The sequence below is a fragment of the Monopterus albus genome, unplaced genomic scaffold, assembly GCF_001952655.1.
Source record: "Monopterus albus unplaced genomic scaffold, M_albus_1.0 scaffold159.1, whole genome shotgun sequence".
In the NCBI taxonomy this organism is placed as follows: domain Eukaryota; kingdom Metazoa; phylum Chordata; class Actinopteri; order Synbranchiformes; family Synbranchidae; genus Monopterus; species Monopterus albus.
Window position 1 is genome coordinate 851,283 of NW_018128039.1, and position 12,485 is coordinate 863,767.

General features: G+C 42.3%; 1 protein-coding gene across 6 annotated transcripts in view; it reads right to left on the bottom strand.

Annotated features, from left to right (window-relative positions):
* sgcd (sarcoglycan, delta (dystrophin-associated glycoprotein)) overlaps positions 1-12,239 on the bottom strand; it is a 241,934-nt gene extending 229,695 nt beyond the window's left edge. For all 6 annotated transcript variants that reach the window (XM_020615170.1, XM_020615172.1, XM_020615174.1 and 3 more), the window contains exon 1: positions 11,961-12,239. The gene's annotated coding sequence lies outside the window, so the exon portion shown is untranslated. The remainder of the gene's footprint in view (positions 1-11,960) is intronic.
* Positions 12,240-12,485: the final 246 nt, after the last annotated feature.

Genomic DNA, 12,485 nt, shown 5'->3' on the forward strand with positions numbered 1-12,485 from the left:
GGAAAAACGCTGCCTGCCTGCGCTGAAATGACAAGACAAAAGCTCTGTGGAAACCTAGTGACCACACACATGCACAGTGTTTTGTACACCACACTGTGTATATACACACAAGCTCATGGCAACTGCTGGATGGGTAACAATGCAGCATGAGTGCAGGGTCACCTCTGCTGGAGTTGATGCTACTGACCTGGAGGGAGGGAGGGAATCCTTGGGTCACCACCCACAGCTCCCTCATCCTTAGTGATTTTTCAAGAGAGCTTCTTAATTCCATGTAAATGTGATTTACCTCAACCCACTATTTTCTGGCCAAACTGCTACACAGGACGGTAGCAGGTTGTAGTAGCTGCATGACTTGTTTCAACTCTACCCTGATTTTCAACCTGTCAGAAGTCATTGATTCGACCACCACTACAGGACCGTCTCCGATGACTGCTGGATTCCCTCGTGAGAGTGCACCAGCAGTCTTGGACTGAGGTCTGTGTTACCCTTGAACTGATCTTTATCTTAATCACTCCCATTGCTGTGCACTCGCTGGTCACAGTCTCCTTATTCTGCGAGGTGAGAGTAGGCACAGTCTCCACCACCAAGCTCCAACTCCACTGACCTTTCCTCTAGTGCTGTAGCACAACAAAGCCCTAGTCCCATATCTGTCCATTCTGATATGAAAGAGGGGAAGTTGTTCATTTTTGACATACCCAAATATTCCCGTGCTGCGTGTGGCACCTGTTGTGGAGTCAGGTTGTAACAAGGAAACAACTCTGAGATAATTTTTTATTTTTGTGGCATGCTGCACTAAGAGGGCATGTGATGATGAGAAATGGAAACCTATGAACCTCCGTGTGTGTTGTTACAATTTCCTAGTAAAACTTAACAAAAAACACAAAGACTTTGTCTTAAAAATCAATTACTTATAAATGACTGCTCAGTGCTAATATTTTGAGCTTCTTTAGTGACCTGATTTATTCTTCTCTAAATTCAATTACTCTCCCAAGAAAGCAGGGTTTTTTTTAAACATGGTTGATGATTGCACTGAGGTTCTCACTGCCGTCACCTTCATCATCACCTTCATCATCAGCTTCATTGCTGTTTCTGATTAGCTGCTTAATGAGTTCACGTCATTATGTTCAATCACTGTGGGAGTCCCAGTTGCTCCACCTGAATAATGCAGCTGCTCCTTCAGCAGAGGAGGGCAAAACCCTGCCGGCCTGCGCTGAAAGGACAAGACAAAAGCTCTGCAGAAGCTTCGAGACCACGCATGTTGAACGTTTTGTGCACCACAATATGCATACACACATAAGCTGAACCAAGACTGATGCTGGTCTTTGCAATCCTGCTTGTCCTATTTCTGCAAAGCCAGAACATTAACATTAGAAAAAGTTGTAAAATATTTGCTTCAGATGTACAATAGTGTTAAAACAGCAGGACAAAGACTAAGAGGAAAAAAACACATCCATTTATTTTGCTTACTGATATTGAAATACAGCACCTTCATACACAGAGCTACAGTTCAGTCTCAGAGGAGAGATAATACTGTGCACAGCAGAGCAAAGTAAAATCTAAGCAAACTGATGAAATCTATTTTCATCTATATGTATTTCTTTTTTTTACTATTTGTTTTATTGTCATATAAATGGGACAAAACAGCCCACATTTAAATTAAAGACAACTGTGTAGTCTGGCCAAACTTACACCTGATAAAGATAGAGTATTTGTTAATGCTACAAATGAGAAGAGTGAATCTTCCCGAGGGTGTGACTGGTCATAGCTCTCTCCTAAAACCTAAGTTCACAAGCAGGGCATTTTCATTAGCAGGTACCGTCTGTCTGTGCAGATTCTCAGTCATCCAGGTCATAGTAAGATGAAAAAACTTAGAAAAAAAATCAACTGGACTAGATTTCTAGGTCGAAGACGTTTCACCTCTCATCCAAGAGATGTCTGCAAGAAACTTCATGACACATGGATTACGCTTTTCATCTGGATGGCAGAGTCCACTGGTCCATCACTCTGAAACAGTTGGCTAACGTCTGCATGGACTGTCAGAACATTTTGTACAGAGAGTCGTGGTCGCCAGACAATGAATCCTACTGATTTTTATGATTTTTCTGACTACTTGTTTGTTGGATGCTTCATTTTTACAATGAATCACAATGACCGTAGTATTTAGCCGCCTAAACCTAGGAACATGGGGCACAGGATGTGAATCCTTCTCTGTACAAGCTAAAGTTTGTGCATTTGGCTGCAGCTGAACATGTATAGCAGAATTCTAGCAGAGCATGTGAAACTGTGCTGTGAGATGGTGGCGCTCAGCAGGATGGAAATGCATGAAATTATCCTGAATCATGTGGAGAATTGAGTCAAGTGTGGATAATCACAAGGAATCAAAATGTAAATTCAAGTCCAGTTACCATTTCCATTTTTAATATGGGGAGTTTACTGACAGGAAGCATTTTCTTAAAAAGAAAAGAATGCAGTTAAAAGCCTAAAAATTAATATGCCTTACTCAGATACTACCACACCACAGGGCTCATCAGTGTTACTGCTGGAATAAAATGGAAATACAGGAAAAAAAAAAGTGCATAGCAAGACAACTAACAACTTGCTCTCAAACTCTCTGTGCCAGTCTTCATTTGACTGAGAGTTGTAGCCTTGTATCAAATCTTCTCGCAGCACCATTTGTCAGATCTCAATTTTCAAGATTTGTGAGGCAGAAAGTAAAAGAGAGGGAGAAGAAAAATCACAGCAAGAGAATGAGAGAGAGCAAAACAGTAGAAGATGGGAAGAGGAATAAGAGGCATATCTGAGCGAGTATAGCAATTACATCAGGGAGGATCTGCAATAAAGTAAAGCTGCTGATGAGAGAACAGAGATGGGGGGTGGAGTTTAAAGAAAGAAGGGAAAGATTCAAACTCAGAAAATTTTTTTTTAAAAATGTCCAAGTTTAATATACAGTAAAACCTGTAGGTCCAGTACTACTTGTTTCACCTTGTTGGTGGAAATTTCAGCTTTAATTTGAACATTTCTTTGAATATTTATTTTGTTCCAGCATTGACTGGGAGGGATTCTGCTTCCTTCATTCATATCCAGGAGTGCACACAAACAAAGAGAGAGAGAGAGAGAGAGAGAGAGAGAGAGAGAGAGAGAGAGATGGACAGAGAGGCCTAAATATTGTTCCTGCCACATATTCCTGATAGATAGACAGGCCAAAAATAAAGTATATTAAAATCTAAACACACACAGAGCTGTACAGACCTACTTGTTAGTTCAGATAGAAGTGGCATTGGAACAAAAGGGTTTTTTCTTTTTTACCTTCAGTTGACTGCACTGATTTGATATTCAGGAAAGATTAGGCCTTTTCACTATTATAATGCATCATACACAAACAGAGGCAGGGTAAGACCCAAGGGAATTGAACAGCTGAGTAACTATGATGCTGATATACAATTTTATGGCCACTGACTCAAGAGAATGACAGGCTGTGTGGCTGATTTACTGACTAGGTGCCCGACCTGCTGAGAGACTCATGCTATATTTGTTTAAAATTAGAGTGGGCAGGCGAAGCAACACACCTGCCTGCATGGATCCCAGCCATCCTGTTTGTTTAAAAGAACCCAAAACATTTTAGTGCACATTTTTGTGGATTTATAATAAGCTTTCTAAGTAATCTAAAACTAATCCGAAGATTGGAACTCTGTGCAATTGTGTTTGCTGCTGTTTGGTAATGTTTGGTGCCCAAATTTAGGTCTCAGTGAGTCTGCGCCGTCTCATATGGGGACAAATACGAACTTCATTATGTCATTAGGAGAATCCAGAGACTGAAGCTAAAACTCTGCCAAAGTCTGTTTTTCTCAGTGGTGATGAAAAATTCAAGCCCAGTCTCTCTATTTGTCCCTCTCCTTGGTGCTGAAACACTCAGTTGTAGCCTCCCTCTCTCACACTGTCCCTGTGAGGCTGTGACCAGCCTGTGTGGCACCCTCCATGGCCTGAAACATACCCCATTCTCAAACTACACTGTTGTCTGTACTTGTCCTCTCATGGGCCTGTTGTGAAACATCAGTCACAGTACCAATACTGTCCCATTTAAAGCCAAAATTTTTTGTGAACTGACTTGTGTGGATTTTAAATGGATAAATGTGACACTCTCTCTACTGAGAAAGGCCTCTAGTCTAACTGTGCATCCCTTTATGGTGCAGAAACCTTTATAAGCCTGGCGCCTGTTTTGGGAATTTAAATCGACGGCGCCTCCCGGAAATAAAATGTGTATATCTCCGCAACCACATGGTGTATTTGGTTACTCTTGGTGTCAAACGAAAGGGAGCACTTGTGAGATTTGTCAGGAGGTGTAAATACCTTTCGATGTTTTGTTTTTGAAGAGTAAATAAAGATGGAACACGGCACAGCCAGGGCTGACGCTCTCCTCATTTGCAAGACAATAGCTTGGTCGCAGATTTCCGCATACAGACAAATGACCCCTCATTGGATTCCTCTCGACCTATAGAATGAGGCTATCGAGTTTGTGACCTTATTGACAGCATCGTGGACCAATGGCAGTCGATAAGACCACACCAGGAGGAGGGGGATAGGATAGGATAGGAGGGGGGTTTCTGGCCAGCACCAATGTAAACCTGTTTCTATCCAGCCAGAACCCCCCTAACTTCAAAATAATGGTATTTTCCAAACCGACGCCATTTTGTGAGTCAGGAAATGCAGTATTTGCGTTGGAAAAACTTGTTGGCTTGTATCTCTGTAATGCTTTTACGTAGCGTTTTTACTGATGCATTTATGGAATCTGTGAAGTGTGGGCTTTGTTTTGAGCCATGGCTAGCGGTGTTTTGATGAATTATAGCCGGTAAAATATGACAAAATATGAATCGTATGCCCTGGCAGAGCGCCCCCTAGTGGACCTGAGATGTTGCTTTATTGTGCTTTATTGCTTTTGCTGTGTTTATTGTGTGGAAAAATGGTTTATATGACGTTGTAGCCGAGGTTTCGCTGAACATTTTGATGTATACATTGTTGGGGGTCGGCTATCACAACTCACGTAGCATTCCTGTGTTTTCCGTTCAGCCCAAGGGTCCCCTTTGAAGGGGACCTTAGCGTTGATAGAGTTAAACCAGTCTGTCTTATGCTGTCGCTCTCCGTGGTGCTGAAACATCCAGTCTGGCAGTGTCCCTCTCTGTGGTGCTGAAACATCCAGTCTGGCAGTGTCCCTCTCCGTGGTGCTAAAACATCCAGTCTGGCGGTGTCTCTCTCTGTGGTGCTGAAACATCCAGTCTGGCGGTGTCTCTCTCTGTGGTGCTGAAACATCCAAGCAGATAGTGTCGCTCTCCGCGGTGCTGAAACACCCAGTCTGGTGGTGTCGCTCTCCGTGGTGCTGAAACATCCAGTCTGGCAGTGTCTCTCTCTGTGGTGCTGAAACATCCAGTCTGGCAGTGTCTCTCTCTGTGGTGCTGAAACATCCAGTCTGGCAGTGTCTCTCTCTGTGGTGCTGAAACATCCAGTCTGGCAGTGTCTCTCTCTGTGGTGCTGAAACATCCAGTCTGGCAGTGTCTCTCTCTGTGGTGCTGAAACATCCAGTCTGGTGGTGTCGCTCTCCGTGGTGCTGAAATACTCGGTCTAGTGGTGTCGCTCTCCATGGTGCTGAAGCATCCAGTCAGGTAGTGTCACTCTCCATGGTCCTGATGCTGTTAACCCAAATCCGTCTGCTCATTTTTGTTGCTTTTGCCGTCTGTGTATATCAAGGATGGCCAATGATTTTCAAAAAAGGCATTTAAAAAAAATCTAATATTCCATGTGACTATGATTTAAAAACAAAGAGCCAGTGTTTTCCTTTGCTTTTACCAGAAAATAACGCGATAATGAGGTCAGTATATCGTTTTACTGCAGTGCCAAATACAAACAGCAGAAACATGCAGAGACCACAGCCATCAAGAAAAACAGTCATGGCAGGACTGGATAAACTGTATGATGATAATACGTCTGAGCTGACAAGTGTCGAAAGGTGTCTCTGACCATGGCTGAGGTTCAAATAACTGTCTAATAGTTCCCAGGAAATATTGAACAGCATTTTGGCCTGAAATGCTGATCCCTAGTATATATTAGCTTCACTTCAACTTGGGTTTTATGGTTTGTTTGTGCCTCAGTGATGCAACTTTGTACATGCAATCTATTCTATCCAGCTCGTGTTTTCATTCTTGTACAGAATCTTCCAGCTGAACAAAGACTAACTGCTCTCAAACTTCTGTGCTATTAAATAATGCTGAACTGAGTCACAAAGAGAAGCCAAGAGGTAAAAGAACAGCTCAGCTACACAGTCAGTTCTCTCATTTTCACATCAAACAACTGCATCTAGAGGCCCCAAGGCTCCACTGCCTTCTGTACATGCATATGCTCACAGTGTACATTGTTCTGAGAAATGTAGGGGCAGCCTCGATGCTTCATACATGCAGACATGAACTTGTCCACTCACCATCTTCAAATATTTTCCACTTCTCCCATGGAATTGAAGTCACCTTTACAATGTCTCCATCTTTGAGCTCTATCTTGCTTTCGGGGAAAACTTTGAAATATTGTGTTTCCTTTCTTTCTCCTTCTCTCTGCTTGAATAACTTGTGTATGTGTGTTTCCCGTTTGATTTGTGCATTAGTGATTTTGGTCTGTGCTTGTCTGTGTGCCTCAGGCTGAGGCAGAGGTGCGAAGTTAGCTGCAACAGGCCTTTCAAACCCCAGGGATCCACTGCAACAACATCATCACCACCACCACCACCACTTCATCTGTCTGTCCAACTAAGCCTCCAGCCAAGACAGTGTCAATCTTAAGGAACACTGGGTTTGGCTCAAACACACAAATACACAGCTCATCAAGCCACAGCTGTACACTATACCCCAGAGTAACACCTCACTGTCATGCAACCAGAAACAGCATATTACAACCACATTTCACCTAAAAGCAGAGGACAGAGCATGGACATGCTGTCCTGAGCTCCTGGGCAACAGTAACTGAAGGGATGTAAATGTAAACTGTGGGGTAGCACAGGTCTTGATTTATTGTTCGCATTTTTTTGGTCATATGTGGGATTAGCTCTCTGTTAAAGATGTGAAATCATCACACTGGACTGGGTGATAATTCACAGTTTTCATTCTTTCAAATCTCATTAACTTTCACGCAATTCATATTATACTAATGGGATCATAACATGCTATCAGTGTTCAACATTTTGTCAAACTGTAATTACTAAATCAAGAACCCACAGTCATCCAAGCAGCTTAAAAATATGAACAGTAAATCAAAACTGAGCATTAAGGCAAAAGAGCTGTAGATATGCCGTGCAAAAATAATCTAAATCATGTAAGTAACAGCTCTGACAGAGTCCCACAACCTGTTATGAAGGTGGCCACTTTAATATCTCCTGCCAGTAGTTGATATTCGTTTCTTATAGTATTATTTTTATTATCTGGGGATGTTGTGCCAATAAAGCTAAAAGGCTGGGAGATGAAATGAAGGAAGACAGAAATGGGGAATGACATAAAACAAAGGTCTCTGGCTGGAGGTGAACTGGGGAGTTCAGGGTCAGTGCACGAACCAGGTCACGAGGGCTGCACAACACTGGTGTCTTTTAACTGTGATTATTACCTTTCGCTAACATAGCAAAGTAGTTTTAGCTGCCTAGCAAACATTTACCATAGTGCTATGTCAAATTAATCAGTTGTACTAGTTTGGTGGGACGTGTCAAACGATGTGGTCCTGCTGAGAAGATCATCAGATCATAGGTTATTTCAGAAGCCAGCATCACACTTTTGTCATTTATTTTGGAGGATCTGCTGTCAAAGATACAACTTAGAATACTGTAGTGTTTACATTAACACATGATGCAAGTGCTTGTATGTGCATGCTGCGCAAAGGCAGATCATGTAAATCAAAAATGTATCCTGTACACACTTCAGCACAGCCACAGGGAGAAGGATGAGAGTGAGACAGAGGGAGAAAATGGAAAATGTGGGAAAAAAAGGGGACGAAAGAAAAAAATGATATTCAACTACTCCTACTCTCTTTCCTCCCACCTCTGTGTGGGGAGCTGACACTGTGCTTCACCCCTCTGCGTGTAGCCAGAGGGCATTTCTAACAACCTAACCAGCTGAGGATTGAGAGCAGAGGACTGCTACATGCTGGCACCTGCAGCAGAGCTCCTGACCTTCGGCTCGAGTGCCTCACAGACTCACCGAGTCACTGCTGCAGAGAAGTCACTGAGGAAATGGTGAAAAAAGCCTATACGGCAGTGAAGTGAGATTAAAAGAACACACTCAGTGCAGATACACTGAGCAATAATGTTTCAGGTTTAACTGCACAACAGATATACTTCTACCCAAGAGCACACATTTTTTCAGGTCTAGCAGCATAAACTGATATGAAGACAGACAACGTGACAGTTCCTCAGCTCTGGTGGCAAAATATGTCACAAAAGCACAAATGGCCGCCCACGTATTCATGAGACTTTGGCTTCACTTTCACTAGTCTTATATCTAGCACTCAGAAAATGCAAAGTACAGAAAAGAGGGAAAGTGTATTCTACCCTCAAAGACTGCAGACTCCACTAAACAAATTGTTGTGGGTATAGTATAGACAAGCATATCCTTAGTTTAAGGATTCCCCTTTCAATTCCGAGTGTGGATCATGTCTGGTACAACACCTCTCCATGTCCTCCTGTTGGTAGATACTGTCATACTAGCAAATAAAAGTCAACAACACTTTTAAAAAAGTACAGAGTGTAGATAGAGGATCACAGTAAATGTGTTTGTATTTCAAGGCCTTATTAGTGTTAGGGCTGTCTCGAATACAAATTTTCTGAATAGTCGCTGGCAGTAGCATCAGGGACAGCGATGGCCTGACATTGTTCTGTAGCTAAATATACCTTTTTGCCCATCTGGCACTACTTTTGGTTAGGAAAAACAAACGTTAATGAAAATTATGTAATATATAATGTAACAGATGAACAAATATCAAATCTTCAACTGACAGTTTCAGCAGTGAAGACATCTCACCCTGTTGGAGTTGTAGGAAGGACAGAGAAGCCCTCAGTTCACCCTGATTATTCAGTGGTGTTACAGAGTGATGCCTCTTTACCTCATATTCAGATGAAATCAATTACCTACATAACAAATAAATATTCAGCTATTCGGTCCAGCCCTAATTTCTGTTGATATTAAAAAAAAAACTGCCTCTTTACACAAAAATCTTCAGGACGCCCACTGTGTGTTTTCTTGATAAAGCTCCCAGATTATTTTACACTGTCTGACTTTGGCAACTCCTAGGTATAAATTGAAGAAAGGCAAAACTTCTTTCTCATTCACTTCAGCAATAAAGTAGTCCAGGATTTTTACTGTGGATCAGCGAAATGTCTGCCTGCCTTCTGGCCAAAACAGAACGCTCTCAGACAAGCACAATTTTTAACATGATGAAGCTACACTAGACACTAGAGTGAGAAATTTTATATTATCGACTGAAGATGCAGCATGCTGTGCAGGCCAGCCTCCCTCAGAGTTCTGCTGGAATACAGCTGACAATCTGCATCCAGTGCAGTCAGAAGAGTCCCTTTTGTTCAGTGACAAAAGTAAGGGTCCAGGTATCAGGGTGGTGGATATCATAGAGTAGTTACTTCCTGCCGTCATGATGAAGATGAGTCCACATCTTGTCTCAAACCCATGATTAATGTTGGCTTTTTTTAACCATGACAATGACCTTCTCTACCTTTAACCAAGTGGTTTACTTTCATCAATTTAACCGCTGTAGTTGTCACGCTTGTATTATCAAATCGTTTCTTGGTTCCTATCGTTTTATACAAACCTGCCAATCAAAGCAATCTAAGATGGATCAGAAGTGAACAAAAAATACAGAGCCCAGACCGGGTTTAGACCAGCAGAACTCACCAATAATCACAAATCCAAACAGAACATTTTGCAGTGCTGAAATTTATGCCTATTAGTGGACATATGCAGTAGACAAACCCTGGCGTGACGGTGTTGGGGAGGTCGAGTCAGAGCACAAGGAGAGGTGGAAGTGGGGAGTTAAGTTTTCAACATGCAACCAAAAATGAGAATGAGACTGAGAAAAGCAGATCATTCCACCACTGCAGTCTGAAGCATGAGGAGCATGCAGAACGATGAGAGGGACAGACGATCTCTGCAAACAGACCTGCAATTTACTCATTTCATTTTAAAACACTGCAACTACAAAATGAGAGTTGATCTGTTTCAACATAAAGAGTTCTCTCTCCAAGCCAAATAGTCACCAGGCCACTTAATCTGTGCATGAATCCCAAACATCCAGGTTTAAAGTAGGAAAAGGCCAAAAGCTCATGAATGCTGTTTGTATCTTCAACTTGTTCATGCGTTTCATTCTCCAGTCAGTATGAAGTTTCACATAAAAAAAACAACACGTGCATGCTCCTAAGTCACCCCTGCTAATGTTTCCTTTACAAACTTACCCATTTTCTCCTTTGAGCCCTGCTCCAAGTTGCCACCTTCTTAGCACTTCAGCTCTGCAGTCTGAGAGCACGAGCTTTGGACCCCAATCATCATCTGAGTGAATTCACCAGCTTTTTTGCTGGTTCACTGAACGCTATCAGACAGTACAGGAAGAAAACCAGGACTGCCTGAGAGCAAGAGACTGGAAAAGTCACAAGGGGCACAGACGCCTCTTTTCTAATACAGGATGTTAAAGATACACCACCAAAAACATATTTTACAGTCAAAGGCTCCCAACTCTGTAGGCTTCAAAAGGGGCTCTGAAAAGTTTGACACTTATTTTTCCATGAGGAGCAGCATCTTGGCTACACAGCATCAACATTTACTGGGAAGAAGCAAAGGGTCCATGAAACCTTATCAAAGCATGCCTTCATAGTCCAGGTCTCCAATGCATATCCATTTGCTCAGTATATTCTGTGACAGAATTAAGCCAAACACACTGCTTTTGTTTGATGCTGCAGTAGCAAGTCTGTCACTCACAACTCCGCCTGCAGTTACAACCTCAAAAAAGTATCACAGCTGCAGCATAAGCTCCTTCTTACACAGCAGCAGTAGTTTGGGGAAAATATGCTAGATATACCTAAATGTGCAGCTTAAATCTGACACTAGATTTGGCTAACATGGTTGACAGAAGAACAGCAGATCTGCATACTGTAAAGATCTGCCCAAGAAGATTTAACAACTTCACATCAAATTTTAAAAAACATTAAACGTTTCAAGCCTGCTCCACTTTTAGTCTCAGCCTTCACCAATTACACGGCATCACAGGTATAAGAGGCCACCAGCAGGTCTACCTGTCAAAATGTAGATATGTGAAGGCAAATGAGTCCAGACTGGCAGCAAAGGAGCAAAAGGCATCAGGTAACAGAAAGCAGTTTTACAAATACGAGGAGACTTCACAACATGCACAATCAGACAGTCAGAAGAAGCAACAGTGATCTGACCATGAAGTGACAGACACTAATGTCAGTGCTCCTAATTTTAAGATTGGTTGAACACCTCACTTCAAACATAGAGAAGCTCCAACCTAACCACGAGCTTAACTAAATCAAAACATGGAAAAGGATTTGACCTTGTTTTCATTTACTAAATCCACAAATTACAGAAGCTAGTACTGTAATAATTTAATACAACACACAAATGAAAGCTGGTCGGAACAGGAGAGGGTTGAATATGACATGTTTGTGTTTGTGCTGACAGAAATAATGCTGAGCAAACAGTGTTATCCTGAATTTATAAAAAATAAGAGGTACAGATGGAAGACGTGTTGGCATTGTGTTAACACCAAACAAAATCAATAAACAGGGATGTGCTGCACTCCAATATTATGACAACATTCAACTGCGTTTGAATCTTCTGCAAAACGTCACCGTAGGAGACATACAGGGCAGCAGAGAGGAGAACCGAACCGCAAGCCGTCAAGAAAAGAGAGAATGGACTTACTGGTGGTGCAGACAAACGAAACTCCGGCCAGGGACGAACAGGAGGCGTAGTCAGGAAGCAGGCTGTGGCCGGAGAGCGGGTAATCCAAACGAACAGGTACGAGACAAACGGAGCAGGTAAAGCAAAAGTCCACAGAACGCACAGGAAGGCAAAACCAGGTACTAACAAACCAGGATGGCGCAATAAATCCACAGAAAAGTTGGAGAACTTCTCAGTCCAGTGCGGTGCACGTGAAAACGAGCTGTGTGAACATCTGGACAAAAGGTGGAGAAGCAGGTGATCAGGTGGGCGGAGCAGTCACGTGACTGCAAAGTAGGAGCGCATCTAGTTGCCTTAAGCAAAACCAGACAGGACAAGCAAGTTTATGTGTATTTAACTGTGACAAAAATATTTAAAAAATATTTTCTGACAAGTTCAACCAGAATTAAACAACATGGTTCAAAGATGTAATGGTTTCTGTATTGTTTTTTTTGGCCATCCCCTATATGTTTGTGCTGATACCAGGTGTGTTGTCTCTTGGCTAAC